We start from the raw sequence: 6,000 nt of genomic DNA, 5'->3' as shown, positions 1-6,000 counted from the left end.
GAGATCAAGCTTTTAGCTACTTACTGCTAGTCTCCCTACTCAGATGAAGACCTCTCCAGAAGTAAGGAGCTGTCCAAGACTCCTGGGTTGACGAGAAGCAGAGTAAGAAAGTGTTTTCAGAGATTACACTATGCACTTTGTGCAGTTGTATTATTAGTCACTTTTCCTGGGCAAGGGTGCATTTCCAGCTCTGAGATTCGAGCCTGGAATGTATACAAAGGAAATGCCTTCAGAAGTCACTCCCTTCGGTAATTTATCACATCTCAGTTCTTAGGGGAGCGGGGCTAAGGCTTAACTAGCACTACCATGCCACACGTCTCAGCTGCTATCCTCGCCCTTGCTGCACATTAGCTCTTTAAATCCTGTGAACACTTCAGTATTCAGGACTTTTTGTGAGTGTGTTTGTGTGCGTGATGTGGAGGCCAGAGGTCAACTTCAGATGTGGTTCCTCAGATGCCCTCCACCTTGCTTTCTGAGACACATTGCCTTGACCATCAAGCTTTTTACAGACTGAACTATGTAACCACCCCAGAACCGACTTTATTAACCCCATTTAGTAACTCCAGGAATGGCCAACGCTCAACTAGTAACGGCAGAGCCAGGATTCTAGCTCAGGCTACAGGAAAACAAAACCCACATTCTTCCTCTTCCGGTCTAAAGCTCGTATTTTTAACACACTAGACACAACGTGGGCTCTCCTCCGCCGAGCGGGCAGCGGGGGCGGCGGATATCTTTCCGGGAAGTGCGAAAGCCGCGCGGGAAACTGCGCAGCGCAGGACTCAGCCCACCGCTGCTGAGGCGCCATAGCAACGGCACGGGCGGGGGACCGGAGGTACTCTCCTGATGAACATGCGTACTCCACCAATAGACGCTCCATATTGGAGCTCTCCCCGCCTCGGAGGCGGGCCCCGAGAGCCGCTTCCGGCGTGACCGCAGCTGGTCGGCTTCCGGGCGTGCGGTGCGTATGAAGGCCGCGGGGCGCTGCGGGGACCAAAGCGGGTGTCCGTGGGGCGACGGGAGGACAGCGGTGGGGTCTGCGCAGCGTACGAGAGCGTTGTCCGGCGCTGACGGGGATATTGAGGCCCGCAGAGGACACGGATTGTGACCTAGCTCCGTAACAAGTTATTTCTAATTTACATTTTTGTCTTTTTGAGACATAGCCTCACCATGTAGCCCAGGCTGACCCGGAACTCGTGTACCTCCTGCCTCTCTATCTTATAATAGGCCAGGCGGAGAAAGTGCGCCTCGACACTGTCACCGTTAGGTGATAGCCGCTTGTACCACTGTGTCCAAACGACCACCCCCGCCTCGTGCCTCTCCCTTCCAGGGCCTCCTTTGTTTTGTTTATGGAGCCCGTATTTGAAAGCCCGAGGCTAAATGTGTTCAGAATCATCCGTTCGTCCGATTTTGGAAAGGTCTAGGGTTCCTGTGCCCCGTTTTATGTTGCATTTGGTACTGACAACCCCAGATAACACCGCTAACCCAGGCCAAGTTCTCAAAGGGAAGAGTGGAGAAGTGTAGATAAGGAACCTAGACCGTGGTTTTATTTATTTATGATTATGTGTGTGATCATGTTTTTCGATACACAGTTTCTTTCCTGAAATTCATTGTAGACCAGGATAGCCTCGAACTCGAGACCCGCCTGCCTCTGCCTCCTGAGTGGCCGGGTTAAAGAACCGACACTGCTTTTGTAGTACCACCCCCTTCACCATCACTGTCACCGGGGTGCCTTTTAGCTTCAGTTCCTTCCTCTGTGAAAGTGTCCCTCATGAGGTTCTGGGGAGTTCCAAACCAGGCTGTTTGTGTGGTCAGAGAACCAACACTGCCTAGCACAGGCTGCCCATTCAGTGCCCAGGCTTTGCTTCTTGTGCAAACACTTGGCGTTTTAAAGTCTTTTGGGTGAGCAGCAAGTATCTATGGTTCATCCGCTCTCCAGTCTCTTAGATGGTTGTCATAGCCATACGCAAGCATAGCTCCTGTGCATCTTTATTTTTCTTTTTTTCTTTTTGGTTTTTCGAGACAGGGTTTCTCTGTAGCTTTGCGCCTTTCCTGGAACTCACTTGGTAGCCCAGGCTGGCCTCGAACTCACAGAGATCCACCTGGCTCTGCCTCCTGAGTGCTGGGATTAAAGGCGTGCGCCACTACCGCCCGGCTCTCTCTTTGATACTTAAGCTGGCTTTATTTGTGTATTTTTATTACCTTACATGCCTATAAAAGTATATGGAGAACGAAAAGTGAACACCTACATGGGTACCACCACCAAATTAAGTATATTGTCCCATCCCCCACACTACCACTGAATCCTCTCCCCTCCTCAGAGTCCTCACTGCTCTGAAGTCTGTGTTTCCTTGCTGTTGGTAGGTCTCACTGACTTTGTGGGGTCCTGTGATGAATACCATGTACAGTTCTTTCAGTGTTTGACCTCCCGTGTGAATGTGTGACTTGCTCTTTGCATATGGTATGATTTTGTGTTCATTTATGTATGTATGTATGTATGTATGTATTTATCTATCTATCTATTTATTTATTTATTTACTTATTTATCTTTTGAGACAGGGTCTCTCTGTATCCATGGCTGACCTGGAACTGGCAATGTAGACTAGGCTGGCCTTGAACTCAGAGATCTACCTGTCTGCCTCAGAGTGCTGGGATGAAAGGCGTGCGCCACTATACCCAGCTTGCATGTGGTATGTTTTGAGCAGCATCCATGTTGATGTGAGTAACCCTGCTTCCTTCTTCACTGTCCTGGATTCCAGATGTGATTAGAATCCCTTTCATGGCTATTCCTTGGCTGATGGGCATTCATAGTGTTGGCAGAGTTCCATTACAGGAGGCCTCTATGGACACATTTCCCGGGGCCAGTATGGACACTTATGTAAGGAATGTATATTATAATGGTGTTTCTGGGGCCATGAAAGCTTGCTGAAATCTGTACTCCACCAGAAGTGGAGGGAAGTCACAGCCCAGGCATTCCACCACTCTTACCCACTGAAGATCGCTTTTCTCTCCTGCCCTCTCCCTTTCTCTCTACTCCTCTCCCTTCCCCTCCTGTTGTCTTCTCTCTTTTTAGATTTATTTTATTATATGTATGTATATGTGTGTCTGAGTGTGGGTATGTGCATGATGCCCTCAGAGGCCAGAGGCCTTGGATCCCCTGAGTTGGACTTACAGGTGGATGTGAGTGGCCTGTTGCGAGTGCTGGGAACAGAACGCCGGTCCCCAGCAGGAGCAGCATGCTTTGACCCCTGAGCTGTCTCTCTCTTTTCTTTTTGTAAGACAGAATCTCTCCCTATAGCCCACACTGGCCTGTGGTCGAGTATGATCACCGGGTATGGGGTCGAGACTGATTTCGAAGTGGTTCTTCCTCCTACCAAAGCCTTCTGAGTTCTGGGATTCTGGTGTGTGTCACTGACAGTGTCAGTGTGGCTTTTTATTCACCTGCCTGATCACACTTAGGTTGATCAGCTTTTGAATGTACTCTTGCTTATACATCAGCCTCTTACTGTTCTGTGTTCATTCTCTTTATTTTTCCTTCTGGGTCTGTAGGGGTTCTTCATGCCTTCTGAAGACTCTTGTGGTTATGTGTATTTTAAACACCTTCCAGCTTGTGGCCTCCTCCCCTTCCTTCCTCTGCTTTGGTATTTTTGGTGAGGTTCTTTAATGAATTCAGTAGTGTATTTTATGCTTTGTCCTTTGTGGCTTTTGTTCTGCTAAGGACATCTTTTTCTACTCTTGGATTTTATATTCTCCTATGGTGTCATTTAAAGTTGTAAAGTCTTTCCTTTCTTAAAACCATGACCCTGTAGGTTTGAGTTTGCATTTGGTGTGAGGTAAGGGTTAAATTTTATTTTTCACATACAGCTAATCAGTTGCCCCAGCACTGTGTGTGTGTGTGTGTGTGTGTGTGTGTGTGTGTGTGTGTGTGTGTGTGCGTGTGTGTTGGGTATATACCACTGCATGCAGGTGAAGTCAGAGGCCTTCTTTCAGCATTGGTTCTCTCGTGTGTGTGTGGGGGGGGGGGGGGGGCGCGGTTGGGGGTGTATCCCACTGCATGCCTTTCTTTCAGGATAGGTTCTCCTTTTACCATGTGGGCCTGGGGATCAGACTCAGATTGTCAGGCTTGAGCTTGGCAGCGAGCATCACTACCACTGACAGTCATTTTGTGGGCAGACCATGGCCTCTTTCACAGAGGCTTTGCTTGGCCTGAGTCCTGTTCTCCAGCGTGCCGCGTCTCCACACACACTCGTACCTTTTTCTGAGTTCTCCATTCTGTTCCATTGGTCCACTTGTCAATTTCTGTACCGTTGCCACAGTTGGTTCACTAATCCTGTTTTTGATATCTGGTAAGACAAGTCTTCCCACCTTTTGTTCAAAAATATTTGATGCTTTGTCTGTAGTGAGTTTTAGAATCAGCTCTTCAGTCACATTCGGGTAATTCACAAAGCCTGCTTAAATTTGGATTGGCTTTGTATTGGTCCGATAGCATTGATTCCAATTGCATTTTGAAGTGGCTGCTTTCTTTCATCTGTGTTTGCTGCAGTTATTTTTATGTGCCAATTCGTAGATAAGAGGCAATTCCTTCAGCACAAGAGTGTAGCTCAGTGGTGGAGAGCCTGTCTAGTGTGGGTGTAGCCATGGGTTGGACCCCCGGCATCACACATGCTCGTGCATGCACACAGTTCTCCTCCATTCCGTGTTTGTTGGTTTTTTAGTGTGAGAACATTTTATCAACTTGTTTTCTGTGTGTACTGATTCCGTATCTGCTTTTCCCATTTATTCTGTCTCCCACTGCGTTGACTGACTGATATCATTACTGGAATGGATTATTTATGTCTTTTCCTTTCTTTCCTTCTCTCTTGCCTTCACCCTACCAAGGACTGGGATCCTGGGGTCCCTACATCACCAGACCTGGCTAGAGGGGATTATTTGTAACTGTATGCATTACATTCTGAACAAATGGACTTTTTTTTAGTCATTTCTTTGGTATTGGCTTCAGACTTCATTGCCTTTTAGTCAGTAGCCTGTAGCCTGGCTCTCTGGCTGCCTCGGCTCGTCCTGCTCTGCAGCCAGCATGGTGGGCACAGTCACCTCCTTCAGCTTTTCCTGTCATGCCTGTCACCTCTCCCTGTGCTCTGCTTTGTCCACCTTGTGAATCAGAGGACTGAACTCTCCCACCCTAGTGTGGACTAGTGTGTGCTGCCGTGATCCCACTGAACTGACCTTGAGGTTCGTGAGGCCTCATGATGAAGGCCTGAACATTTTAAGTAGTTGTGTATTCTGTGTGACCTTTTGCCACTTTGTGATGATCTTTATTTCTGCTAATCCTTTATTTATTTATTTTACCATAAAGTCTATTTTGATTCAGTAAAACCACATTAGCTCTCAGTTTGCAGGATAGATTGGTTTCTAGCATTTAGAAGCAATGGTACATACTTTTAAAATCTGGTCTAAGAGTTTTTAATCTTTAAATTGGTTTCCTTCCTTCCCTTTCCTTCTCCTCTCCTTTTTCCCCCTCCTGTATCCCAGGAGTTGAACCTAGGGCCTGGTGCATTTTAGGTGAGCTCTCTATTATTGAGCTGTTTTTTTTCATTGTTATTATTAATCTAATTGTGGAACCAGAATTCATGTTGCCTGTCACGCAAAGGCAGAAATTGAATCCTTAAGCCATGCTTATTCATTGAGCTGGCAATCTGGGAAGACAGAATTAAATTTAAGAAAGAAAAATCTGAGCCAGGCATGATAGTGCATGCTTTTTATCTCAGCATGCTCAGGAGACAGGCAGGTAGAGGCAGGAGGATTTCTATGAGCTTGAGGCTAGCATAGTCTACAGAGTGCATTTTAAGCCAACCAGGGCTACATAGTGAGACTCTTTCTCAAAAACAAGCAAACACAAGTCTGCCTTCTTCCTTTCCTCTTCAGAAAGCTAGTTGACGGGGCAGGAAACAGGTTGTCAGTCACTCCAGAGTGCAGTAGTGACCCTCTGCTCAGGGGGTCAGCATA

At 47.3% G+C, this 6,000-nt stretch overlaps 1 protein-coding gene across 3 annotated transcripts in view; it reads left to right on the top strand.

The window, feature by feature from the left end:
* Positions 1 to 794: 794 nt before the first annotated feature.
* Positions 795 to 6,000, top strand: part of Nsmce1 (NSE1 component of SMC5/6 complex) — a 30,653-nt gene continuing 25,447 nt past the window's right edge. The window contains exon 1 of one of the 3 annotated variants that reach the window (XM_006980366.4): positions 795 to 958. The gene's annotated coding sequence lies outside the window, so the exon portion shown is untranslated. Of the gene's footprint in view, positions 1,122 to 6,000 lie in introns of all 3 variants that reach the window. The other 2 variants (XM_015998893.3, XM_076551946.1) reach the window with 2 other exon arrangements.

This window comes from Peromyscus maniculatus, chromosome 1, assembly GCF_049852395.1.
Source record: "Peromyscus maniculatus bairdii isolate BWxNUB_F1_BW_parent chromosome 1, HU_Pman_BW_mat_3.1, whole genome shotgun sequence".
NCBI lineage: Eukaryota > Metazoa > Chordata > Mammalia > Rodentia > Cricetidae > Peromyscus > Peromyscus maniculatus.
The sequence above is the reverse complement of the archived record's forward strand: the minus strand, read 5'-3'. Positions and strand labels throughout refer to the sequence as shown.